The following is a 27,989-nucleotide window of genomic DNA, read 5'->3' as shown; positions in this document are numbered from 1 at the left end:
GCCAGAGGCCGCCTCCAGGCCCCTCTTGAGTGCGCGCCCGCACAGCCGCCGCCGCCGCCGCCGCCTCCTCCTCCTCCTCCTGCCCGCTCCCCGCTCTCACTCCCATTCCCATTCCCACTCCCGCTCCCGCTCCCGCTGCCGCTTCTCCTCCGCCTCCTCCCTCTTTTCTCTTCTCTTCTCTTCTCCTCCTCCCCCCCCCTCCTCAGCCGCCCTCCGCCTAGCCCTGCACCAGTGCCCGAACTCCAGCCCTCCGCCTGCCCAGCCCAGGACCTGCAGCACCGGGCGCCCAGTCGGCACGCTGCCGCCAAGCCAAGGGGAGCCAACCTCCTCCGGCTGCCGCTGGCCACAGGGAACTCCTACTCTCTCTTTCTAGGCCGGATCCCCTGCCTGCCGCCATCGCCCAGCCACACGCCAGCCGTGCCCGGCAGCCTCCACGCCTGCCCAGGGCTGCGCCCCGCGGCTCGCGGGTCCCGGCACCAGGGGGTTCGGCGCCCCACACCACCGCGGCCCGGGCCTTCCCTCCTACCCGGCCGCCAGCAGCCCCCCCACCGCTGACGCACAGGTCGCCCGCCCTCCCCCGGCACGGCCGCCGCGCCTCCACACACTCCCACGCCGCGAGGACAGCTGAGGGCCTGGGGACCCTTGTCCCCGCTCGGTCACGGGGGCCCAAGTGGGGCAGCAGGTCGGGAAGGAGGGCGGCAGCGCACGGAATCACCCCCGCCGCACGCTCGCGTGGGCACTCACACACACACACACACACACACACACACGCCTACACAAGGGGCACACAGTCGCACACCCCGACACCCTTCGTGGCACAGAGGGATTTCCGTCCTCAGCGCCCGTTCCCTCACGGGAGGGTGGGGCGCTTCAGCGCGACCCGCACCCTCCAGCCCGGCAGCCAGTTCGAGACTGTCGCTCCCCCTCTTCATGGAGGAACGACACAGGACCCTGCGCTGTTCTTTCGTCTGCTCGGCCCTCCCCGGGTTTGCTGCTGGTTCTTCCCGGGTTGGCTACCGTCCCTTCCACCTCCGTGGAAGGGCGGTTCCCCCTGCCACATTCCCCACTTCCGCGGGGGAGCGGCACACCGCCGGCCGGCTCTCTCGGGGGCTGCACAGGTGTTCCCCTTAGATGTTCCTGGTGCATGTTGTCTCTCTCCTCCTTTATAGTCCTCTTCTGCCAATCCCAACTCGGCTGCCCACACGCCGAGTACGCTGCTCTCCTTCAATCAGGAGCAGGATCAGCTCCTGGAGGTCATCACTCAAGTTGGCAAGAGGCAGCTGCATAGAAGCTGTTTTCTCCTCTCCCAGCGCCATATTGTGGGAGAGCAGATGCATAGAATAAGTCTTAATTCCAGTAACTCAGTCCAATCCGAGTTGCTCCCCACAGAGACCACAGGCTGTGTGCTGCCTGCCTGCCACGGACCCTCTGTCCCGGGGAGGTCCTGTGGGCACACAGCCTGTGGCCGCGGGTCTCTGCCTGGCCTGCCAAAAGGGTGCCCCGTTTGGATGCTGTGTGAGTCAGGGCTGATGGGGGAGAGGGGGACAGAGAGAGGAGAGAGAGACAGAGAGAGAGAGAGAAAGAGAGAGAGACGTGTAGGTGTTGGTGTAAGTCAGAGACAGAGGGAGAGGGTGCCTGTATTGCCTGCGAGGCTTGGTGTGGGGTCCCTCCTTTGCGCTCTGGAGGGCTTCCGCGGCTGTGGCGCGTGGCCGCCGCACGGCCAGGTGGCGCAGAGGGCCCGCGGGTTGGGCTGCGCGAGGCACCGGGCCCTGAGTGGTGGGCAACCGCGCCCTGGCGTCGTCTTCGGGCGGTGGTCGTGGTCGTGGTCGTGGTCACAGTCATTGGGCTCCCTGGGAGACAGGAGCCCGGGAGGGGCGGTGGGAGTGCAGGTGCCGGGAGCTGCTGGTGCGGCGGGCTGCGGGGTTGGGGCGGCCGGCAGGGGAGCGCCCTGGCGGGCGGTGAGTCGCTGGTTTGGGGTTGGAGGGGGCGCGCTGGGATGGCGCGGGGCGTGGCCTGTGTCCCGGGGTGGGCCCCGGGGTTGGCGGTGGGGCTGCGGCAGCCGGGGACAGCTGGCCGGCCCGCCCGTGCCCGTGCCCGTGCCCGTGCCCGTGCCCAGGCCCAGGCCCAGGCCCGAGGCGCGGGCGGGCTGGGGCTGCCAGGTGGAGGGGTCGGGCTTCTGCCCCCTGCTGGAGCTGCGTTGGGGGCCCGGCGTGCGGGCTGGCGGATGGGGGCGTGGCTAGGCAGCCAGCCAAAGGCGAGCAAAAGGGGAGGGTGCCGCGGGGCAAAAGCCTACAGCCCCCGGTATTCCCAGGCGGTCTCCCATCCAAGTACTAACCAGGCCCGACCCTGCTTAGCTTCCGAGATCAGACGAGATCGGGCGCGTTCAGGGTGGTATGGCCGTAGACGCCAGAGGCCGCCTCCAGGCCCCTCTTGAGTGCGCGCCCGCACAGCCGCCGCCGCCGCCGCCGCTGCCTCCTCCTCCTCCTCCTCCTGCCCGCTCCCCGCTCTCACTCCCATTCCCATTCCCATTCCCACTCCCACTCCCGCTCCCGCTGCCGCTTCTCCTCCGCCTCCTCCCTCTTTTCTCTTCTCTTCTCCTCCTCCCCCCCCTCCTCAGCCGCCCTCCGCCTAGCCCTGCACCAGTGCCCGAACTCCAGCCCTCCGCCTGCCCAGCCCAGGACCTGCAGCACCGGGCGCCCAGTCGGCACGCTGCCGCCAAGCCAAGGGGAGCCAACCTCCTCCGGCTGCCGCTGGCCACAGGGAACTCCTACTCTCTCTTTCTAGGCCGGATCCCCTGCCTGCCGCCATCGCCCAGCCACACGCCAGCCGTGCCCGGCAGCCTCCACGCCTGCCCAGGGCTGCGCCCCGCGGCTCGCGGGTCCCGGCACCAGGGGGTTCGGCGCCCCACACCACCGCGGCCCGGGCCTTCCCTCCTACCCGGCCGCCAGCAGCCCCCCCACCGCTGACGCACAGGTCGCCCGCCCTCCCCCGGCACGGCCGCCGCGCCTCCACACACTCCCACGCCGCGAGGACAGCTGAGGGCCTGGGGACCCTTGTCCCCGCTCGGTCACGGGGGCCCAAGTGGGGCAGCAGGTCGGGAAGGAGGGCGGCAGCGCACGGAATCACCCCCGCCGCACGCTCGCGTGGGCACTCACACACACACACACACACACACACACACGCCTACACAAGGGGCACACAGTCGCACACCCCGACACCCTTCGTGGCACAGAGGGATTTCCGTCCTCAGCGCCCGTTCCCTCACGGGAGGGTGGGGCGCTTCAGCGCGACCCGCACCCTCCAGCCCGGCAGCCAGTTCGAGACTGTCGCTCCCCCTCTTCATGGAGGAACGACACAGGACCCTGCGCTGTTCTTTCGTCTGCTCGGCCCTCCCCGGGTTTGCTGCTGGTTCTTCCCGGGTTGGCTACCGTCCCTTCCACCTCCGTGGAAGGGCGGTTCCCCCTGCCACATTCCCCACTTCCGCGGGGGAGCGGCACACCGCCGGCCGGCTCTCTCGGGGGCTGCACAGGTGTTCCCCTTAGATGTTCCTGGTGCATGTTGTCTCTCTCCTCCTTTATAGTCCTCTTCTGCCAATCCCAACTCGGCTGCCCACACGCCGAGTACGCTGCTCTCCTTCAATCAGGAGCAGGATCAGCTCCTGGAGGTCATCACTCAAGTTGGCAAGAGGCAGCTGCATAGAAGCTGTTTTCTCCTCTCCCAGCGCCATATTGTGGGAGAGCAGATGCATAGAATAAGTCTTAATTCCAGTAACTCAGTCCAATCCGAGTTGCTCCCCACAGAGACCACAGGCTGTGTGCTGCCTGCCTGCCACGGACCCTCTGTCCCGGGGAGGTCCTGTGGGCACACAGCCTGTGGCCGCGGGTCTCTGCCTGGCCTGCCAAAAGGGTGCCCCGTTTGGATGCTGTGTGAGTCAGGGCTGATGGGGGAGAGGGGGACAGAGAGAGGAGAGAGAGACAGAGAGAGAGAGAGAAAGAGAGAGAGACGTGTAGGTGTTGGTGTAAGTCAGAGACAGAGGGAGAGGGTGCCTGTATTGCCTGCGAGGCTTGGTGTGGGGTCCCTCCTTTGCGCTCTGGAGGGCTTCCGCGGCTGTGGCGCGTGGCCGCCGCACGGCCAGGTGGCGCAGAGGGCCCGCGGGTTGGGCTGCGCGAGGCACCGGGCCCTGAGTGGTGGGCAACCGCGCCCTGGCGTCGTCTTCGGGCGGTGGTCGTGGTCGTGGTCGTGGTCACAGTCATTGGGCTCCCTGGGAGACAGGAGCCCGGGAGGGGCGGTGGGAGTGCAGGTGCCGGGAGCTGCTGGTGCGGCGGGCTGCGGGGTTGGGGCGGCCGGCAGGGGAGCGCCCTGGCGGGCGGTGAGTCGCTGGTTTGGGGTTGGAGGGGGCGCGCTGGGATGGCGCGGGGCGTGGCCTGTGTCCCGGGGTGGGCCCCGGGGTTGGCGGTGGGGCTGCGGCAGCCGGGGACAGCTGGCCGGCCCGCCCGTGCCCGTGCCCGTGCCCGTGCCCGTGCCCAGGCCCAGGCCCAGGCCCGAGGCGCGGGCGGGCTGGGGCTGCCAGGTGGAGGGGTCGGGCTTCTGCCCCCTGCTGGAGCTGCGTTGGGGGTCGCAGGGGTCCCGGCGTGCGGGCTGGCGGATGGGGGCGTGGCTAGGCAGCCAGCCAAAGGCGAGCAAAAGGGGAGGGTGCCGCGGGGCAAAAGCCTACAGCCCCCGGTATTCCCAGGCGGTCTCCCATCCAAGTACTAACCAGGCCCGACCCTGCTTAGCTTCCGAGATCAGACGAGATCGGGCGCGTTCAGGGTGGTATGGCCGTAGACGCCAGAGGCCGCCTCCAGGCCCCTCTTGAGTGCGCGCCCGCACAGCCGCCGCCGCCGCCGCCGCTGCCTCCTCCTCCTCCTCCTCCTGCCCGCTCCCCGCTCTCACTCCCATTCCCATTCCCATTCCCACTCCCACTCCCGCTCCCGCTGCCGCTTCTCCTCCGCCTCCTCCCTCTTTTCTCTTCTCTTCTCCTCCTCCCCCCCCTCCTCAGCCGCCCTCCGCCTAGCCCTGCACCAGTGCCCGAACTCCAGCCCTCCGCCTGCCCAGCCCAGGACCTGCAGCACCGGGCGCCCAGTCGGCACGCTGCCGCCAAGCCAAGGGGAGCCAACCTCCTCCGGCTGCCGCTGGCCACAGGGAACTCCTACTCTCTCTTTCTAGGCCGGATCCCCTGCCTGCCGCCATCGCCCAGCCACACGCCAGCCGTGCCCGGCAGCCTCCACGCCTGCCCAGGGCTGCGCCCCGCGGCTCGCGGGTCCCGGCACCAGGGGGTTCGGCGCCCCACACCACCGCGGCCCGGGCCTTCCCTCCTACCCGGCCGCCAGCAGCCCCCCCACCGCTGACGCACAGGTCGCCCGCCCTCCCCCGGCACGGCCGCCGCGCCTCCACACACTCCCACGCCGCGAGGACAGCTGAGGGCCTGGGGACCCTTGTCCCCGCTCGGTCACGGGGGCCCAAGTGGGGCAGCAGGTCGGGAAGGAGGGCGGCAGCGCACGGAATCACCCCCGCCGCACGCTCGCGTGGGCACTCACACACACACACACACACACACACACACACGCCTACACAAGGGGCACACAGTCGCACACCCCGACACCCTTCGTGGCACAGAGGGATTTCCGTCCTCAGCGCCCGTTCCCTCACGGGAGGGTGGGGCGCTTCAGCGCGACCCGCACCCTCCAGCCCGGCAGCCAGTTCGAGACTGTCGCTCCCCCTCTTCATGGAGGAACGACACAGGACCCTGCGCTGTTCTTTCGTCTGCTCGGCCCTCCCCGGGTTTGCTGCTGGTTCTTCCCGGGTTGGCTACCGTCCCTTCCACCTCCGTGGAAGGGCGGTTCCCCCTGCCACATTCCCCACTTCCGCGGGGGAGCGGCACACCGCCGGCCGGCCGGCCGGCTCTCTCGGGGGCTGCACAGGTGTTCCCCTTAGATGTTCCTGGTGCATGTTGTCTCTCTCCTCCTTTATAGTCCTCTTCCGCCAATCCCAACTCGGCTGCCCACACGCCGAGTACGCTGCTCTCCTTCAATCAGGAGCAGGATCAGCTCCTGGAGGTCATCACTCAAGTTGGCAAGAGGCAGCTGCATAGAAGCTGTTTGCTCCTCTCCCAGCGCCATATTGTGGGAGAGCAGATGCATAGAATAAGTCTTAATTCCAGTAACTCAGTCCAATCCGAGTTGCTCCCCACAGAGACCACAGGCTGTGTGCTGCCTGCCTGCCACGGACCCTCTGTCCCGGGGAGGTCCTGTGGGCACGCAGCCTGTGGCCGCGGGTCTCTGCCTGGCCTGCCAAAAGGGTGCCCCGTTTGGATGCTGTGTGAGTCAGGGCTGATGGGGGAGAGGGGGACAGAGAGAGGAGAGAGAGACAGAGAGAGAGAGAGAAAGAGAGAGAGACGTGTAGGTGTTGGTGTAAGTCAGAGACAGAGGGAGAGGGTGCCTGTATTGCCTGCGAGGCTTGGTGTGGGGTCCCTCCTTTGCGCTCTGGAGGGCTTCCGCGGCTGTGGCGCGTGGCCGCCGCACGGCCAGGTGGCGCAGAGGGCCCGCGGGTTGGGCTGCGCGAGGCACCGGGCCCTGAGTGGTGGGCAACTGCGCCCTGGCGTCGTCTTCGGGCGGTGGTCGTGGTCGTGGTCACAGTCATTGGGCTCCCTGGGAGACAGGAGCCCGGGAGGGGCGGTGGGAGTGCAGGTGCCGGGAGCTGCTGGTGCGGCGGGCTGCGGGGTTGGGGCGGCCGGCAGGGGAGCGCCCTGGCGGGCGGTGAGTCGCTGGTTTGGGGTTGGAGGGGGCGCGCTGGATGGCGCGGGGCGTGGCCTGTGTCCCGGGGTGGGCCCCGGGGTTGGCGGTGGGGCTGCGGCAGCCGGGGACAGCTGGCCGGCCCGCCTGTGCCCGTGCCCGTGCCCAGGCCCAGGCCCAGGCCCAGGCCCAGGCCCAGGCCCGAGGCGCGGGCGGGCTGGGGCTGCCAGGTGGAGGGGTCGGGCTTCTGCCCCCTGCTGGAGCTGCGTTGGGGGTCGCAGGGGTCCCGGCGTGCGGGCTGGCGGATGGGGGCGTGGCTAGGCAGCCAGCCAAAGGCGAGCAAAAGGGGAGGGTGCCGCGGGGCAAAAGCCTACAGCCCCCGGTATTCCCAGGCGGTCTCCCATCCAAGTACTAACCAGGCCCGACCCTGCTTAGCTTCCGAGATCAGACGAGATCGGGCGCGTTCAGGGTGGTATGGCCGTAGACGCCAGAGGCCGCCTCCAGGCCCCTCTTGAGTGCGCGCCCGCACAGCCGCCGCCGCCGCCGCCGCCGCCTCCTCCTCCTCCTCCTGCCCGCTCCCCGCTCTCACTCCCATTCCCATTCCCATTCCCGCTCCCGCTCCCGCTGCCGCTTCTCCTCCGCCTCCTCCCTCTTTTCTCTTCTCTTCTCTTCTCCTCCTCCCCCCCCCTCCTCAGCCGCCCTCCGCCTAGCCCTGCACCAGTGCCCGAACTCCAGCCCTCCGCCTGCCCAGCCCAGGACCTGCAGCACCGGGCGCCCAGTCGGCACGCTGCCGCCAAGCCAAGGGGAGCCAACCTCCTCCGGCTGCCGCTGGCCACAGGGAACTCCTACTCTCTCTTTCTAGGCCGGATCCCCTGCCTGCCGCCATCGCCCAGCCACACGCCAGCCGTGCCCGGCAGCCTCCACGCCTGCCCAGGGCTGCGCCCCGCGGCTCGCGGGTCCCGGCACCAGGGGGTTCGGCGCCCCACACCACCGCGGCCCGGGCCTTCCCTCCTACCCGGCCGCCAGCAGCCCCCCCACCGCTGACGCACAGGTCGCCCGCCCTCCCCCGGCACGGCCGCCGCGCCTCCACACACTCCCACGCCGCGAGGACAGCTGAGGGCCTGGGGACCCTTGTCCCCGCTCGGTCACGGGGGCCCAAGTGGGGCAGCAGGTCGGGAAGGAGGGCGGCAGCGCACGGAATCACCCCCGCCGCACGCTCGCGTGGGCACACACACACACACACACACACGCCTACACAAGGGGCACACAGTCGCACACCCCGACACCCTTCGTGGCACAGAGGGATTTCCGTCCTCAGCGCCCGTTCCCTCACGGGAGGGTGGGGCGCTTCAGCGCGACCCGCACCCTCCAGCCCGGCAGCCAGTTGAAGACCACAGGCTGTGTGCTGCCTGCCTGCCATGGACCCTCTGTCCCGGGGAGGTCCTGTGGGCACGCAGCCTGTGGCCGCGGGTCTCTGCCTGGCCTGCCAAAAGGGTGCCCCGTTTGGATGCTGTGTGAGTCAGGGCTGATGGGGGAGAGGGGGACAGAGAGAGGAGAGAGAGACAGAGAGAGAGAGAGAAAGAGAGAGAGACGTGTAGGTGTTGGTGTAAGTCAGAGACAGAGGGAGAGGGTGCCTGTATTGCCTGCGAGGCTTGGTGTGGGGTCCCTCCTTTGCGCTCTGGAGGGCTTCCGCGGCTGTGGCGCGTGGCCGCCTCAGGGCTCACATCAGAAAATTCGTTACAAACCATGATAAATAAGAGGGGTGGATGAATCCGGAAACAGCCGGTTTCCTTGGGACTAAATCAAGCCCAATAGCACAAAGGACTCTTGCTTTTTTTGGCTTTTTTCACATTTGTCTTATTTATCATGGTTTGTAATTAATTTTCTGATGTGAGCTTTGACTTTGAGGCTGGAATATGGAGTTCAAGACACGCAAGGAATGGTCCTTTTCCATCAGGGCACAGCTGTTGGCTTGCTCCAATTCTGGCTTTCTGTCATTCTTTCGGGTGCTTCAGCGGACTTTTGGTTTCTTGAGCAGCAATTTCCTAAATGGTTTCTGGGTCTGAGTTGGTTTTGCCTTCTTCCCTCCCAAATTTTGTATTCTGATGCAATACAAACAAGAGTTGAGACAGAGGATCCATTAGGAAATAAAAAACACAACCAATTGGCGTGTCATGCTTAGAAATCTCCAGGCAGCATGACCAAGATGAGCTTTTGTGTTTTGGAAAAAGAAATGGAACCCTTTTGCAGAGGGGACCAATAATGAATTCCCCTGCAATCAAGTTTGACAGAGATTTTCAGGTGAATTCAATGAGTTTCCAAAGCCAGTCAGCTGGGAGGGCTGGATGAATCTGGAAACAGCCGGTTTCCTTGTGACTAAATCAAGCCCAATATCACAAAGGAATCTTGCATTTCTTTTGTTTTTTTCACATTTGTCTTATTTATCATGGTTTGTAATGAATTTTCTGATGTGAGCTTTGATTTTGAGGCTGGAATATGGAGTTCAAGACACGGAAGGAATGGGTTTCTTCAATCAGGGCACAGCTGTTGGCTTGCTGCAATTCTGGCTTTCTGTCATTGTTTTGGGATCCTGAGCCGACTTTTGTTTTCTTGAGTGGTAATTTCCTAAATGGTTTCTGGGTCTGAGTTGGTTTTGCCTTCTTCCCTCCCACATTTTGTATTCTGATGCAATACAAACAAGTGTTTAGACAGAGGATCCATTATGAAATAGAAAACAAAACCAACTGGTGTGTCATGCTTAGAAATCTACAGGCAGCACGACCAGAAACCATTTGGCAAATTGCCTCTAAAGAAACCAAAAGTCGGATTTTTCCGGATTCATCCACCCCTCGCAGCTGACTGGCTTTGGAAACTCATTGAATTCACCTGAAAATCGCCGTCAACCTTGATTTGGGGGGTATCAATTATCGGTCTCCTCTGCAAAAGGGTTCCATTTCTTTTTCCAAAACACAAAAGCTCATCTTGGTCGTGCTGCCTGGAGATTTCTAAGCATGACACGCCAATTGGTTGTGTTTTTTATTTCCTAATGGATCCTCTGTCTCAACTCTTGTTTGTATTGCATCAGAATACAAAATTTGGGAGGGAAGAAGGCAAAACCAACTCAGACCCAGAAACCATTTAGGAAATTGCTGCTCAAGAAACCAAAAGTCGGCTGAAGCACCCGAAAGAATGACAGAAAGCCAGAATTGGAGCAAGCCAACAGCTGTGCCCTGATGGAAAAGGACCATTCCTTGCGTGTCTTGAACTCCATATTCCAGCCTCAAAGTCAAAGCTCACATCAGAAAATTAATTACAAACCATGATAAATAAGACAAATGTGAAAAAAGCCAAAAAAAGCAAGAGTCCTTTGTGCTATTGGGCTTGATTTAGTCACAAGGAAACCGCTGCTCCCGGATTCATCCACCCCTCCCAGCTGACTGGCTTTGGAAAACTAATTGAATTCACCTGAAAATTGCTGTCAAGCTTGATTTTGGGGAATTAATTATCGGTCCCCTCTGCAAAAGGGTTCCATTTCTTTTTCCAAAACACAAAAACTCATCTTGGTCGTGCTGCCTGTAGATTCCTAAGCATGACATGCCAATTGATTGTGTTTTGTATTTCCTAATGGATCCTCTGTCTAAACTCTTGTTTGTATTGCATCAGAACACAAAATTTGGGAAGGAAGAAGGCAAAACCAACTCAGACCCAGAAACCATTTAGGAAATTGCTGCTCAAGATACCAACAGTCAGCTGAGGCACCCAAAAGAATGACAGAAAGCCAGAATTGGAGCAAGCCAACAGCTGTGCCCTGATTGAAAAGGACCATTCCTTCCATGTCTTGAACTCCATATTCCAGCCTCAAAGTCAAAGCTCACATCAGAAAATTCTTTACAAACCATGATAAATAAGACAAATGTGAACTGTCCAGTTAAAAGACACCGATTGGCAGATTGGGTTAAGGAACAAAACCCATCTATTTGCTGCTTACAAGAAACACATCTTTCCAAGAAAGATCCATACAGACTGAAGTGAAAGGCTGGAAAAAGATATACCATGCCAACAGAAATGAAAAAAGAGCAGGCGTAGCCATCTTAATATCGGACAACATAAACTTTACCACAAAAACTGTTAAGAAAGACAAAGAGGGGCACTATATAATGATTAAGGGATCAATACAACAAGAAGATATAACAATTATCAATGTATATGCACCTAACTACAGGGCACCAGTTTATCTAAAAGATTTGTTAACGGACTTAAAGGGAGACTTAGACCCCAATACAATAGTACTGGGTGACTTCAATACTCCACTCTCAGAAATAGACAGATCAATAGGACAGAAGGTCAACAAGGATACAGTAGATTTAAATGACACTATAGCCCAAATGGATATAACAGATATCTACAGAACTTTCAATCCTACAGCTAAAGATTTTACATTCTTCTCGGCAGTACATGGAACCTTCTCTAGGATTGACCACATACTAGGCCATAAAGCAAGTCTCAGGAAATTCAAAAGAATTAGAATCATACCATGCAGCTTCTCAGACCATAAAGGAATGAAGTTGGAAATTAGCAACTCAGGAATCCCTAGAGCATACACAAACACATGGAGATTGAACAACATGCTCCTGAATGAACAGTGGGTCATAGAAGAAATCAAAAGAGAAATCAAAAACTTTCTGGAAGTAAATGAGGATAACAGCACAACATACCAAAACTTATGGGATGCAGCAAAAGCAGTGTTAAGAGGAAAGTTTATATCAATAGGTGCCTACATCAAGAAATTGGAAAGGCACCAAATAGATGAGCTTTCAATTCACCTCAAGGATCTAGAAAACCTAGAGCAAACCAGACCCAAATCTAGTATGAGAAGAGAAATAATTAAAACCAGAGAAGAAATCAACAGGATTGAATCAAGAAAAACATTACAAAAAATCAGCCGAACGAGGAGCTGGTTTTTTGAAAAAATATACAAAATTGACACCCCATTGGCCCAACTAACTAAAACAAGAAGAGAAAAGACCCAAATCAATAAAATCAGAGATGAAAAAGGAAATGTAACAACAGACACCACAGAAATAAAAAGAATCATCAGAAATTACTACAAGGACTTGTATGCCAGCACACAGGGAAACCTATCAGAAATGGATAGATTCCTGGACACATGCAACCTACCTAAATTGAACCAGGAAGACATTGAAAACCTAAACAGACCCATAACTGAGACAGAAATTGAAACAGTAATAAAGGCCCTCCCAACAAAGAAAAGCCCAGGACCAGATGGATTCACTGCTGAATTCTACCAGACATTTAAAGAAGAACTAACTCCAATTCTTCTCAAACTATTCAGAACAATCGAAGAAGAGGGAATCCTCCCAAATTCTTTCTATGAGGCCAGCATCACCTTAATTCTTAAGCCGGAAAAAGATGCAGCATTGAAAGAGAATTACAGACCAATATCCCTGATGAACATAGATGCAAAAATCCTCAATAAAATTCTCGCCAATAGAATGCAACAACACATCAGAAAGATCATCCACCCAGACCAAGTGGGATTTATCCCTGGTATGCAGGGATGGTTTAATGTGCACAAAACAATCAATGTGATACACCACATTAACAGACTGCAGAAGAAAAACCATATGATTATCTCAGTAGATGCCAAGAAAGCTTTTGATAAAATACAACACCCATTCATGATGAAAACTCTGAGCAAACTGGGTATAGAAGGAACATTCCTCAATACAATCAAAGCAATCTATGAAAAACCCACAGCCAGCATCCTATTGAATGGGGAAAAGTTGGAAGCATTTCCACTGAGATCTGGTACCAGACAGGGATGCCCACTCTCATCACTGCTATTCAATATAGTTCTGGAGGTTCTAGCCAGAGCTATTAGGCAAGAAAAAGAAATTAAAGGGATACAAATTGGGAAGGAAGAACTCAAACTATCCCTCTTTGCAGATGACATGATTCTTTATTTAGGGGACCCAAAGAACTCTACTAAGAGATTATTGGAACTCATAGAAGAGTTTGGCAAAGTAGCAGGGTATAAAATCAATGCACAAAAATCAACAGCCTTTGTATACACAGACAATGCCATGGCTGAGGAAGAACTTCTAAGATCAATCCCATTCACAATAGCTACAAAAACAATCAAATACCTTGGAATAAACTTAACCAAGGACGTTCAAGACCTCTACGACGAAAATTACAAAACCTTAAAGAAAGAAATAGAAGAGGATACCAAGAAATGGAAAAATCTTCCATGCTCATGGATTGGAAGAATCAATATCATCAAAATGTCCATTCTCCCTAAAGCAATTTATAGATTCAATGCAATACCAATCAAGATACCGAAGACCTTCTTCTCAGATCTGGAAAAAATGGTGCTGAAATTTATATGGAGGCACAAGAGACCTCGAATAGCTAAAGCAATCTTGTACAACAAAAACAAAGCCAGCGGCATCACAATACCAGATTTCAGGACATACTACAGGGCAGTTGTAATCAAAACAGCATGGTACTGGTACAGAAACAGATGGATGGACCAATGGAACAGAATTGAAACACCAGAAATCAATCCAAACATCTACAGCCAACTTATATTTGATCAAGGATCTAAAACTAATTCCTGGAGCAAGGACAGTCTATTCAATAAATGGTGCTGGGAAAATTGGATTTCCACATGCAGAATCATGAAGCAAGACCCCTACCTTACACCTTACACAAAAATCCACTCAACATGGATTAAAGACCTAAATCTACGACCTGACACCATCAAGTTATTAGAGAACATTGGAGAAACCCTTCAAGATATTGGCACAGGCAAAGAATTTCTGGAAAAGACCCGGGAGGCACAGGCAGTCAAAGCCAAAATCAACTATTGGGATTGCATCAAATTGAGAAGTTTCTGTACTGAAAAGAAACAGCCAGGAGAGTGAAGAGACAACCGACAGAATGGGAAAAAATATTTGCAAACTATGCAACAGATAAAGGGTTAATAACCAGAATCTACAAAGAGATCAAGAAACTCCACAAAAACAAAACCAACAACCCACTTAAGAGATGGGCCAAGGACCTCAATAGACATTTTTCAAAAGAGGAAATCCAAATGGCCAACAGGCACATGAAAAAATGTTCAAGGTCATTAGCAATCAGGGAAATGCAAATCAAAACCACAATGAGGTTTCACCTCACCCCGGTTAGAATGGCTCACATGCAGAAATCTACCAACAACAGATGCTGGCGAGGATGTGGGGAAAAAGGGACACTAACCCACTGTTGGTGGGAATGCAAACTGGTCAAGCCACTATGGAAGTCAGTCTGGAGATTCCTCAGAAACCTGAAGATAACCCTACCGTTCGACCCAGCCATCCCACTCCTTGGAATTTACCCAAAGGAAATTAAATTGGCAAACAAAAAAGCGGTCTGCACCCTAATGTTTATTGCAGCTCAATTCACAATAGCTAAGACCTGGAACCAACCTAAATGTCCATCAACGATAGACTGGATAAAGAAATTATGGGATATGTACTCTTTAGAATACTATACCGCAGTAAGAAACAACGAAATCCAGTCATTTGCAACAAAATGGAGGAATCTGGAACACATCATGCTGAGTGAAATAAGCCAGTCCCAAAGGGACAAATACCATATGTTCTCCCTGATCGGTGACAACTGACTGAACACCAAAAAGGAAACCTGTTGAAGTGAAATTGACACTATGAGAAACGGTGACTTGATCAGCATAGCCCTGACTGTTAATGAACAACTTAATACATTATCCCTCTTAGTAGTTTTTTTGTCTGTTCTACTGAATATGACTGGTTTAATTCTGTAATTAATACACAGTTATTCTTAAGTGTTGAAAATTAACTGAAATGTGATCCCTGTTAAACATAAGAGTGGGAATAAGAGAGGGAAGAGATGTATAATTTGGGACATGCTCAAGCTGACTTGCCCCAAATGGTAGAGTTAGAAACATACCAGGGGATTCCAATTCAATCCCATCAAGGTGGCATGTACCAATGCCATCTCACTATTCCAAGTGATCAATTTCAGTTCACAATTTATCATAATGAAAGGACGAAGAGTCAAAGGGAGCACATAAACAAGTCTAGTACCTGCTAACACTAACCGATAGAATAAATAAAGGGGAGAGTGATCCAACATGGGAAGTGAGATACTCAGCAGACTCATAGAATGGCAGATGTCCTAAATAGCACTCTGGCCTCAGAATCAGCCCTAAAGGCATTCAGATCTGGCTGAAAAGCCCATGAGAGTATTTCAGGCATGGAAAGCCAAGACACTCTGGCAAAAGATCTCTGTGAGTGAGATCCCAGTGGAAAGAACAGGTCTTCAAAGAAGGAGGTACCTTTCTCTGAAGGGAGGAGAGAACCTCCACTTTGACTATGACCTTGTCTAAACAAGATAAGAGTCGGAGAACTCAGAGGGCTTCCAAAGCCTTGGAAACTCATGACTGGAGCATAGGGAGATTACTGATGCCATAGACAGGAGTGTCAATTGGTAAAGTCAACAACAGGAGTCACTGTGCACTTACTCCTCATGTAGGATCTCTGTCCTTAATGTGCTGTGCATTGAGATTTAATGCTATAATGAGTACTCAAACAATATATTTCACTTTGTGTTTCTATGGGGGTGCAAACTGTTGAAATCTTTACTTAATGCATACTAAACTGATCCTCTGTAAAAAAAAAAAAAAAGAAATTATCAACTCCCAACTTGACTCTCACTGGGATTAAACATGACAATAGGTCTGATCTGATTTCATCATCATTTTAAAAAAATCATCTATTATTTTTCACTTTATGTTTCTGTGTGGGAGCAAACTGTTGAAATCCTTACTTAATGTATACTAAGCTGATCTTCTGTATATTAAGATAATCGAAAATGAATCTTGATGTGAATGGAAGGCGAGAAGGAGTGGGAAAGGGGAGGGTTGTGGGTGGGAGGGACGGTATGGGAGGGAAGCCATTGTAATCCATAAGTCGTACTTTGGAAATTTATATTCATTAAATAAAAGTTAAAAAAATAAAAAAAATAAAAAAATAAAAAAAATTCCCATATGTTGCATTTACCTACTCCCAAGCTACAGAACTCCTGTAAACTCTTTCTGCTGCAATAAGGTAATACAAATTCGACATATTGCATTTGCCTGCTCCCAAGCTATAGAACTCTGGTAAGCTGCGTCTACTATGCTAGGATTACACACTCCCATTTATTACATTTACATACTACCAAGCTACAGAACTCCCATAAGCTGTGTCTGCTACACTAGCATTACAGAATTCCCATATTTTGAATTTACATACTCCCAAGCTACAGAACTCCCGTAAGTTGTGTCTGCTACACTAGGGTTCAGAGAGGGAAGAGATGTACAATTTGGGACATGCTCAAGCTGACTTGCCCCAAATGGTAGAGTTAGAAACATACCAGGGGACTCAAATTTAATCCCATCAAGGTGACATGTACCAATGCCATCTCACCAGACTCCAATTTACTGCATTTACCTACTCCCAAGCTAAAGAACTCCTATATGCTGTGTCTGCTAAACTAGTGTTACAGAACTCACATATGCTGCATTTACATGCTCCCAAGCTACAGAACTCCTGTAAGCTGTGTCTGCTACAATACAGTTACAGAATTCCCATATGCTGCATTTGCCTACACCCAGGCAGAAGAACTCCCATAAGCTGTGTCAGCTACACTAGGATAACAGAACTCTCATATGCTGCATTTACCTACTTCCAAGCTACAACACTCCTGTAAGCTGTGTCATCTACACGTGGGTTATAGAACTTCATTATGCTGTGTCTAATACACTAGAGTTACAGAATTCCCATTTATTGCATTTAGCTTCTCCCAAACTACAGAAATCCGGAAGGCTGTGCCTGCTAAACTAGCGTTACAGAACTCCTATATGCTGCCTTACCTGTATCCAAGGTACAAACTCCCATAAGGTGTGTTTGCGGCACTATGGTTACAGAACTCCCATTCACTACATTTACCTACTCACAAGCTACAAAACTCCTGTAAGCTGATTTCTGCTACACTATTGTTACAGAGCTGCCACATGCTACATTTACCTACTCCCAAGCTAAGGAACTTCCGTAAGCTGTGTCTGCTACACTAGGGTGACAGAACTTCATATACTGAATTTACCTTCTCCCAAGGTACAGAACTCCTGTAAGTTGTGTCTGCAACACTAGGATTGCAGATCTACCATATGCTGCACTTACCTACTCTCAAGCTACAGAACTGCCATAAACTGTATCTAAGACACCACAGTTACAGAAGTCTGATATCCTGCATTTACCTACTCCCATGCTTCAAAACTCCCCTAAGCTGTGTCTGCTACACTACGGTTACAGAATTCCCAAATGCTGCGTTTACCTACACCCAGGCGGCAGAACTCCCATAAGCTGTGTCTGCTACACCAGGGTTACAAAACTGCCATATGCTGCATTTACATATTGCCAAGCTATAGAACTCCCGTAACCTGTGTCTGCTACACTAGAGTTTCAGACTCCCATTTACTACCTTTAGCTACTCCCAAGATACAGAACTCCAGTGTAGCAAACACACTTTACAGCAGTTCTCTAGCTTGGGAGTAGGTAATTGCAAGATATGAGAGTTCCGTAACTTTAGTGTAGTAGAAACACCATTGCAGTTCTGTGGCTTAGGAGTAGGTAAATGCAGCTTATGGCAGTTTGTTCCCCTAGTGTAGCAGACGCAGCTTACTGGAATTCTGTAGCTTGGGTGTAGGTAAATGTACTAAATGGGAGTCTGTAACTGTATTGCAGCAGAAACAGCTTACAGGAGTTCATTAGCTTGGGAGTAGGTAAATGCAGCATATGGCAGTTCTGCATATGCAAGCGCAGCATAACTCTAGTGTATTAGACTCAGCTTACTTGAGTTATAGCTTGGGAGAAGGAAAATGCAGCATATGTGAGTTCTGTAACACTAGTTTAGCAGACACAGCATATAGGAGTTCTGTAGCTTCAGAGTAGGTAAATGTAGTAAATGGGAGTTCTGTAACCGCATTGCAGCAGACAGAGCTTACGGGAGTACTGTACCTTGGAAGCAGGTAAATGCAGTATATAGCAGTTGTGTAACCCTAGTGTTGCAGACACAACTTACAGGAGTTCTGTACCTTGGGAGTAGGTTAATGCAGTATATGGGAGATCTGTTACAGCAGTGTAGCAAACAACGCTTACAGGAGTTCTGTAGCTTGTGAATTGTTAAATGCAGCATATGGGAGTTCTGTAACTCTAGTTTTGCAGACATATGTCATGGTATTTCTGTAGTTAGTATGTAAATACAGCATAAGTAGGTTCTGTAACTGTAGTGTGCAAGACACAGCTTACGAAATGTCTGTAGCTTGGCATTAGGTAAATACAGCCTTTGGGAAATCTGTAACCCTATTGTAGCAGACAAGCTTATGGGAGTTCTATAGCTTCGGAGTAGGTAAATGTAGTAAATGGGAGTCTGTAGTCCTAGATAGCAGACACACTTACAGGAGTTCTGTAGCATAGGAGTAGGTAAATGCAGCATATGGTAGTTCTATAAACCTAGGGTAGCTGAAACAGCTTACAGAGTTCTGTACCTTGGGAGCAGCTTAATGTATCATGAAAAATTTGTATAAATGTATTGCAGTACACACAGCTAGTGTGTTAGACACAACATATGGAAGGTCTGTAACCCAAGTGTAGATGACACAACTTATGTGAATACTGTAGCTTAGAAGTAGGTAAATGCAGCATATGGGAGTACTGTTATCCTAGTGTAGCAGACACAGCTTACGGAAGTTCTATAGCTTGGGAGTAGGTAAATGTAGCATATGGCAGCTCTGTAACACTCTTGTAGCAGAAATCAGCTTACAGGAGTTTTGTACCTTGTGAGTAGGTAAATGTAGTAAATGTGAGTCTGAAACCTAGTGTAGCAGACACAACCTACGGAAGTTCTGTAGCTTGGGAGTAGGTAATGCAGCATATGGAAGTTCTATAACCCAAGTGTAGACGACACAGCTTACGGGAGTCCTGTAGCTTGGAAGTAGGTAAATGCAGTATATGGGAGTTCTGTTATCCTAGTGTAACAGACACAGCTTATGGGAGTTCTGCCGCCTGGGTGTAGACAAAAGCAGCATATGGGAATTCTATAACTGTAGTGTAGCAGACAGAGTTGACGAGAGGTCTGTAGCTAGGGAGAAGAAAATGCAGCATATGTGAGTTCTGTAACACTAGTTTAGCAGACACAGCGTATAGGAGTTCTCTAACTTCGGAGTAGGTAAATGTAGTAAATGGGAGCTCTGCAACCGTGTTGCAGCAGACAGATCTTACAGCAGTACTGCACCTAGAAGCAGGTAAATGCAGTATATAGCAGTTCTGCAACCCTAGTATTGCAGACACAACATACAGGATTTCTATACCTTGGGAGTAGGTAAATTCAGTATATGAAGTTCTGTAACCCTAGTGTAGCAGACACAGCTTACGGGAGTTCTGTAGCTTGGGAGTGGGTAAATGCAGCATACAACAGCTCTGTAACACCATTGTAGCAGAAATCAGCTTAGAGGAATTTTGTAGCTTGTGAGTAGGTAAATGTAGTAAATGGGAGTTCTGTAACCGTATTGCAGCAGACAGAGCTTAGGGGAATGCTATACCTTGGAAGAAGGTAAATGCAGTATATACGTGTTCGATAAAGCTAGTTTAGCAGATACAGCTTGGGAGTTGGAAAATTCAGTATATGAAATTCTGTAACCCTAGTGTAGCAGACACAGCTTACGGAAGTTCTTTTACTTGGGAGTGGGTAAATGTAGCATACGGCAGCTCTGTAACACCATTGTACCAGATATCAGCTTACAGGAGTTTTGTAGCTTGTGAGTAGGTAAATGTAGTAAATGGGAGTTCTGTAACCGTATTGCAGCAGACAGAGCTTACGGGAGTGCTGTACCTTGGAAGCATGTAAATGCAGTATATAGGTGTTCGGTAATGCTAGTTTAGCAGATGGAGCTTACGGATTTCTGTAGCTTGGGAGTAGGTAAGTACATATGGTAGATCTGTAACCCTAGTGTAGCAGACACAGCTTACAGGAGTTCTGTAGCTTGGGAGTAGGTAAGTGCAGCATATGGCAGTTCTGTAACAAGTGTAGCAAAAAACAGCTTACAGGAATTTTGTAGCTTGTGAGTAGGTAAATGTAGTGAATGGGAGTTCTGTAACCGTAGTTTCGCAGACACAGCTGTCGGGATTTCTGTAGCTTGGGAGTAGGTAAGTGAAGCATATGGTAGATCTGTAACCCTATTGTTGCAGGCACAGCTTACAGGAGTTCTGTGGCTTCGGAGTAGGTAAATGCAGCATGTAAAATTTTTGTAACCCTATTAGAGAAGGTACAGATTATGAGAGTTTTGAAGCATGGGAGTTGGTAAATTCACTAAAACGGAGTTCTCTAAGTCCAGTGCAGCAGACACAGCTTACAGGCATCCGTAGCTTGAGAGTAGGTAAATGCAGCATATGGAAGTTCTATATCCCAAGTGTAAATGACACAGCTTACAGGAGTCCTGTAGCTTGGAAGTAGGTAAATGCAGCATATGGGAGTTCTGTTATCCTAGTGTAGCAGACACAGCTTATGGGAGTTCTGCAGCCTGGGTGTAGGCAAATGCAGTATATGGCAATTCTGTAACCGTAGCAGACACAGTTTACGAGAGTTCTGTAGCTTAGGATTAGGTAAATGCACGATATGTGACTTCTGCAAAACTAGTGTATTAGACTCAATTTACTTGAGTTCTATAGCTTGGGAGAAGGAAAATGCAGCATATGGGAGTTCCACAACAATAGTTTAGCAGACACAGCATATAGGAGTTCTCTAGCTTCGGAGTAGGTAAATGTAGCCAATGGGAGCTCTGCAACCGTGTTGTAGCAGACAGATCTTACAGCAGCACTGCACCCTGGAAGCAGGTAAATGCAGTATATAGCAGTTGTGTAACCCTAGTGTTGCAGACACAACTTACAAGAGTTCTGCACCTTGGGAGTAGGTAAATTCAGTATATGAAGTTCTGTAACCCTAGTGTAGCAGACACAGCTTACGGAAGTTCTGTAGCTTGGGAGTAGGAAAATGCAGCATATGGCAGTTCTGTAACACCATGTACCAGAAATCAGCTTACAGGAGTTTTGTAGCTTGTGAGCAGGTAAATGTAGTAAATGGGAGTTCTGTAACCGTATTGCAGCAGACAGAACTTACAGGAGTGCTGCACCTTGGAAGCAGGTAAATGCAGTATGTAGATGTGTGGAATTCTAGTTTAGCAGATACAGCTCACTGGATTTCTGAGGCTTGGGTGTAGGTAAGTGCAGCATAAGGTAGATCAGTAACCCTAGTGTAGCAGACACAGCTTACAGGAGTTCTGTAGCTTGGGAGAAGGAAAATGCAGCATATGTGAGTTCTATATCACTAGTATAGCAGACACAGCGTATAGGAGTTCTGTAGCTTCGGATTAGGTAAATGTAGTAAATGGGAGTTCTGCAACCGTATTGCAGCAGACAGAGCTTATGGGAGTACTGTACCTTGGAAGCAGGTAAATGCAGTATGTAGCAGTTGTGTAACCCTAGTGTTGCAGACACAACGTACAGGAGTTCTGCACCTTGGGAGTAGGTAAATTCAGTATATGAAGTTCTGTAACCCTAGTGTAGTAGACACAGTTACAGAAGGGCTGTAGCTTGGGAGTAGCTAAATGTAGCATAAGGCATCTCTGTAACACTAGTATAGCAGAAATCAGCTTACAGGAGTTTTGTAGCTTGTGAGTAGGTAAATGTAGTAAATGGGAGTTCTGCAACCGTATTGCTGCAGACAGAGCTTATGGGACTGCTGCACCTTGGAAGCAGGTAAATGCAGTATAAAGCTGTATATTTCTGTAGCTTTGGAGTTGGTAAGTGCATATGGTAGATCTGTAACCCTAGTGTAGCAGACACAGCTTACAGGAGTTCTGTAGCTTGGGAGTAGGTAAATGCAGCATATGGCAGCTAACACTATTGTAGCAGAAATCAGCTTAGAGGAATTTTGTAGCTTGTGAGTAGGTAAATGTAGTAAATGGGAGTTCTGTAACCGTATTGCAGCAGACAGAGCTTATGGCAGTACTGCACCTTGGAAGCAGGTAAATGCGGTATATAGCAGTTGTGTAACCCTAGTGTTGCAGACACAAGTTGCAGTACTTCTGCACCTTGGGAGTAGGTAAATTCAGTATTTGAAGTTCTGTAACCCTAGTGTAGCAGACACAGCTTACGGAAGTTCTGTAGCTTGGGAGTGGGTAAAAGTAGCATATGGCAGCTAACACTATTGTAGCAGAAATCAGCTTAGAGGAATTTTGTAGCTTGTGAGTAGGTAAATGTAGTAAATGGGAGTTCTGTAACCGTATTGCAGCAGACAGAGCTTAGGGGAGTGCTATACCTTGGAAGCATGTAAATGCAGTATATAGGTGTTCGGTAATGCTAGTTTAGCAGATAGAGCTTACGGGATTTCTGAAGCTTGGGAGTAGGTAAGTGCAGCAGATGGTAGATCTGTAACCCAATGAAGCAGACACAGCTTACGGGAGTTCTGTAGCTTAGGAGTATGTGAATTCAGCATGTAAAATTTCTGTAACCCTATTATAGAAGGTACAGATTATGAGAGTTTGTAGCGTGGCAGTTGGTAAATTCACTCAAACGGAGTTCTGTAACACCAGTGCAGCAGACACAGCTTACAGGCATCCGTAGCTTGAGAGTAGGTAAATGCAGCATATGGAAGGTCTATAACCCAAGTGTAGACGAAACAGCCTACGGGAGTCCTGCACCTTGGAAGTAGGCAAATGCAGCATATGGGACTTCTGTTATCCTAGCGTAGCAGACACAGCTCATGGGAGTTCTGCCGCCTGGGTGTAGGCAAATGCAGCATTTCGGAATTCTGTAACCATACTGTAGCAGACACAGCTTTCGGGAGTTCTGTAGCTTGGGAGAAGGTCAATGCACGATATGAGACTTCTGTAACTCTAGTGTATTAGACAGCTTCCGGGAGGTCTAAAGCTTGGGAGAAGGTAAATGCAATAAATAGGAGTTCTGTAACTCTAGTGTATTAGACACAGCATATGGGAGTTCTGTTATCCTAGTGTAGCAGACACAGCTTATGGGAGTTCTGTTATCCTAGTGTAGCAGACACAGCTTATGGGAGTTCTGCCGCTTGGGTGTAGGCTAATGCAGCATATGGGAATTCTGTAACCGTAGTGTAGCAGACAGAGTTGACGAGAGGTCTGTAGCTTGGGAGAAGGAAAATGCAGCATGTGTGAGTTCTGTAAGACTAGTTTAGCAGACACAGCGTATAGGAGTTCTGTAGCTTCGGAGTAGGTAAATGTAGTAAATGGGAGTTCTGCAACTGTATTGCAGCAGACACAGCTTACGGGAGTACTATACCTTGGAAGCAGGTAAATGCAGTATATAGCAGTTGTGTAACCCTAGTGTTGCAGACACAACGTACAGGAGTTCTGCACCTTGGGAGTAGGTAAATTCAGTATATGAAGTTCTGTAACCCTAGTGTAGCAGACACAGTTACAGAAGGGCTGTAGCTTGGGAGTTGGTAAATGTAGCATAAGGCATCTCTGTAACACTAGTATAGCAGAAATCAGCTTACAGGAGTTTTGTAGCTTGGGAGTAGGTAAATGTAGTAAATGGGAGTTCTGCAACCGTATTGCTGCAGACAGAGCTTATGGGACTGCTGCACCTTGGAAGCAGGTAAATGCAGTGTAAAGCTGTATATTTCTGTAGCTTGGGAGTTGGTAAGTGCATATGGTAGATCTGTAACCCTAGTGTAGCAGACACAGCTTACAGGAGTTCTGTAGCTTGGGAGTAGGTAAATGTAACGCTAATGTAGCAGAAAACAGCTTACAGGAATTTTGTAGCTTGTGAGTAGGTAAATGTAGTAAATGGGAGTTCTGTAACCGTAGTGTCGCAGACACAGCTTATGGGAGTTCTGTACCTTGGATACAGGTAAAGCAGCATATAGGAGTTCTGTAACGCTAGTTTAGCAGACACAGCTTTCAGGATTTCTGTAGCTTGGGAGTTGGTAAGTGCAGCATATGGTAGATCTGTAACCCTAGTGTTGCAGACACAGCACACAGGAGTTCTGTGGATTCAGGGTAGGTAAATGCAGCATGTAAAATTTCTGTAACCTATTAGAGAAGGTACAGATTATGAGAGTTTTGTAGCGTGGCAGTTGGTAAATTCACTCAAACGGAGTTCTGAAACACCAGTGCAGCAGACACAGCTTACGGGCATCTGTAGCTTGGGAGTAGGTAAATGCAGTATATGGAAGTTCTATAACCCAAGTGTAGACGACACAGCCTACGGGAGTCCTGTAGCTTGGAAGTAGGTAAATGCAGCGTATGGGAGTTCTGTTATCCTAGTGTAGCAGACACAGCTTATGGGAGTTCTGCCGCCTGGGTGTAGGCAAAAGCAGCATATGGGAATTCCATAACTGCAGTGTAGCAGACAGAGTTGACGAGAGGTCCGTAGCTAGGGAGAAGGAAAATGCAGCATATGTGAGTTCTGTAACACTAGTTTAGCAGACACAGCGTATAGGAGTTCTGTAGCTTCGGAGTAGGTAAATGTAGTAAAGGGAGTTCTGCAACCGTATTGCAGCAGACAGAGCTTACGGCAGTACTGCACCTTGGAAGCAGGTAAATGCGGTATATAGCAGTTGTGTAACCCTAGTGTTGCAGACACAACTTACAGGAGTTCTGCACCTTGGGAGTAGGTAAATTCAGTATATGAAGTTCTGTAACCCTAGTGTAGCAGACACAGCTTACGGGAGTTCTGTAGCTTGGGAGTGGGTAAAAGTAGCATATGGCAGCTAACACTATTGTAGCAGAAATCAGCTTAGAGGAATTTTGTAGCTTGTGAGTAGGTAAATGTAGAAAATGGGAGTTCTGTAACCGTATTGCAGCAGACAGAGCTTAGGGGAGTGCTATACCTTGGAAGCATGTAAATGCAGTATATAGGTGTTCGGTAATGCTAGTTTAGCAGATAGAGCTTACGGGATTTCTGAAGCTTGGGAGTAGGTAAGTGCAGCAGATGGTAGATCTGTAACCCAATGAAGCAGACACAGCTTACAGCAGTTCTGTAGCTTAGGAGTATGTGAATTCAGCATGTAAAATTTCTGTAACCCTATTAGAGAAGGTACAGATTATGAGAGTTTTGTAGCGTGGCAGTTGGTAAATTCACTCAAACGGAGTTCTGTAACACCAGTGCAGCAGACACAGCTTACGGGCATCCGTAGCTTGAGAGTAGGTAAATGCAGCATATGGAAGGTCTATAACCCAAGTGTAGACGACACAGCCTATGGGAGTCCTGTAGCTTGGAAGTAGGTAAATGCAGCCTATGGGACTTCTGTTATCCTAGCGTAGCAGACACAGCTCATGGGAGTTCTGCCGCCTGGGTGTAGGCAAATGCAGCATTTCGGAATTCTGTAACCCTACTGTAGCAGACACAGCTTTCGGGAGTTCTGTAGCTTGGGAGAAGGTCAATGCACGATATGAGACTTCTGTAACTCTAGTGTATTAGACAGCTTCTGGGAGGTCTAAAGCTTGGGAGAAGGTAAATGCAATAAATAGGAGTTCTGTAACTCTAGTGTATTAGACACAGCATATGGGAGTTCTGTTATCCTAGTGTAGCAGACACAGTTTATGGGAGTTCTGCCGCCTGGGTGTAGGCAAATGCAGCATATGGGAATTCTGTAACCGTAGTGTAGCAGACAGAGTTGACGAGAGGTCTGTAGCTTGGGAGAAGGAAAATGCAGCATGTGTGAGTTCTGTAAGACTAGTTTAGCAGACACAGCGTATAGGAGTTCTGTAGCTTCGGAGTAGGTAAATGTAGTAAATGGGAGTTCTGCAACCGTATTGCAGCAGACACAGCTTACGGGAGTACTATACCTTGGAAGCAGGTAAATGCAGTATATAGCAGTTGTGTAACCCTAGTGTTGCAGACACAACGTACAGGAGTTCTGCACCTTGGGAGTATGTAAATTCAGTATATGAAGTTCTGTAACCCTAGTGTAGCAGACACAGTTACAGAAGGGCTGTAGCTTGGGAGTTGGTAAATGTAGCATAAGGCATCTCTGTAACACTAGTATAGCAGAAATCAGCTTACAGGAGTTTTGTAGCTTGGGAGTAGGTAAATGTAGTAAATGGGAGTTCTGCAACCGTATTGCTGCAGACAGAGCTTATGGGACTGCTGCACCTTGGAAGCAGGTAAATGCAGTGTAAAGCTGTATATTTCTGTAGCTTGGGAGTTGGTAAGTGCATATGGTAGATCTGTAACCCTAGTGTAGCAGACACAGCTTACAGGAGTTCTGTAGCTTGGGAGTAGGTAAATGTAACGCTAATGTAGCAGAAAACAGCTTACAGGAATTTTGTAGCTTGTGAGTAGGTAAATGTAGTAAATGGGAGTTCTGTAACCGTAGTGTCGCAGACACAGCTTATGGGAGTTCTGTACCTTGGATACAGGTAAAGCAGCATATAGGAGTTCTGTAACGCTAGTTTAGCAGACACAGCTTTCAGGATTTCTGTAGCTTGGGAGTTGGTAAGTGCAGCATATGGTAGATCTGTAACCCTAGTGTTGCAGACACAGCACACAGGAATTCTGTGGATTCAGGGTAGGTAAATGCAGCATGTAAAATTTCTGTAACCTATTAGAGAAGGTACAGATTATGAGAGTTTTGTAGCGTGGCAGTTGGTAAATTCACTCAAACGGAGTTCTGAAACACCAGTGCAGCAGACACAGCTTACGGGCATCTGTAGCTTGGGAGTAGGTAAATGCAGTATATGGAAGTTCTATAACCCAAGTGTAGACGACACAGCCTACGGGAGTCCTGTAGCTTGGAAGTAGGTAAATGCAGCCTATGGGAGTTCTGTTATCCTAGTGTAGCAGACACAGCTTATGGGAGTTCTGCCGCCTGGGTGTAGGCAAAAGCAGCATATGGGAATTCCATAACTGCAGTGTAGCAGACAGAGTTGACGAGAGGTCCGTAGCTAGGGAGAAGGAAAATGCAGCATATGTGAGTTCTGTAACACTAGTTTAGCAGACACAGCGTATAGGAGTTCTGTAGCTTCGGAGTAGGTAAATGTAGTAAAGGGAGTTCTGCAACCGTATTGCAGCAGACAGAGCTTACGGCAGTACTGCACCTTGGAAGCAGGTAAATGCGGTATATAGCAGTTGTGTAACCCTAGTGTTGCAGACACAACTTACAGGAGTTCTGCACCTTGGGAGTAGGTAAATTCAGTATATGAAGTTCTGTAACCCTAGTGTAGCAGACACAGCTTACGGGAGTTCTGTAGCTTGGGAGTGGGTAAAAGTAGCATATGGCAGCTAACACTATTGTAGCAGAAATCAGCTTAGAGGAATTTTGTAGCTTGTGAGTAGGTAAATGTAGAAAATGAGAGTTCTGTATCCGTATTGCAGCAGACAGAGCTTATGGCTGTACTGCACCTTGGAAGCAGGTAAATGCGGTATATAGCAGTTGTGTAACCCTAGTGTTGCAGACACAAGTTGCAGTAGTTCTGCACCTTGGGAGTAGGTAAATTCAGTATTTGAAGTTCTGTAACTCTAGTGTAGCAGACACAGCTTACGGAAGTTCTGTAGCTTGGGAGTGGGTAAAAGTAGCATATGGCAGCTAACACTATTGTAGCAGAAATCAGCTTAGAGGAATTTTGTAGCTTGTGAGTAGGTACATGTAGTAAATGGGAGTTCTGTAACCGTATTGCAGCAGACAGAGCTTAGGGGAGTGCTATACCTTGGAAGCATGTAAATGCAGTACATAGGTGTTCGGTAATGCTAGTTTTGCAGATAGAGCTTACGGGATTTCTGTAGCTTGGGAGTAGGTAAGTGCAGCATATGGTAGATCTGTAACCCAACGTAGCAGACACAGCTTACGGGAGTTCTGTAGCTTAGGAGTATGTGAATTCAGCATGTAAAATTTCTGTAACCCTATTAGAGAAGGTACAGATTATGAGAGTTTTGTAGCGTGGCAGTTGGTAAATTCACTCAAACGGAGTTCTGTAACACCAGTGCAGCAGACACAGCTTACGGGCATCCGTAGCTTGAGAGTAGGTAAATGCAGCATATGGAAGGTCTATAACCCAAGTGTAGACGACACAGCCTATGGGAGTCCTGTAGCTTGGAAGTA

At 50.3% G+C, this 27,989-nt stretch overlaps 3 non-coding genes across 3 annotated transcripts; all 3 read right to left on the bottom strand.

The window, feature by feature from the left end:
• Positions 1-2,286: 2,286 nt before the first annotated feature.
• Positions 2,287-2,405, bottom strand: LOC138844168 (5S ribosomal RNA). The gene has a single exon (XR_011379708.1). It is a non-coding gene; the product is annotated as a 5S ribosomal RNA (ribosomal RNA).
• Positions 2,406-4,707: 2,302 nt separating this feature from the next.
• On the bottom strand, positions 4,708-4,826 carry LOC138844167 (5S ribosomal RNA). The gene has a single exon (XR_011379707.1). It is a non-coding gene; the product is annotated as a 5S ribosomal RNA (ribosomal RNA).
• Positions 4,827-7,137: 2,311 nt separating this feature from the next.
• On the bottom strand, positions 7,138-7,256 carry LOC138844164 (5S ribosomal RNA). Its single transcript, XR_011379703.1, has one exon. It is a non-coding gene; the product is annotated as a 5S ribosomal RNA (ribosomal RNA).
• Positions 7,257-27,989: the final 20,733 nt, after the last annotated feature.

This window comes from Oryctolagus cuniculus, chromosome 10 (assembly GCF_051225735.1).
Source record: "Oryctolagus cuniculus isolate XC-2025 breed Fujian yellow rabbit chromosome 10, ASM5122573v1, whole genome shotgun sequence".
Classification (NCBI taxonomy): Eukaryota; Metazoa; Chordata; class Mammalia; order Lagomorpha; family Leporidae; genus Oryctolagus; species Oryctolagus cuniculus.
Note: the sequence above shows the minus strand (reverse complement) of the source record. Positions and strands in the feature narration are given on the sequence as shown.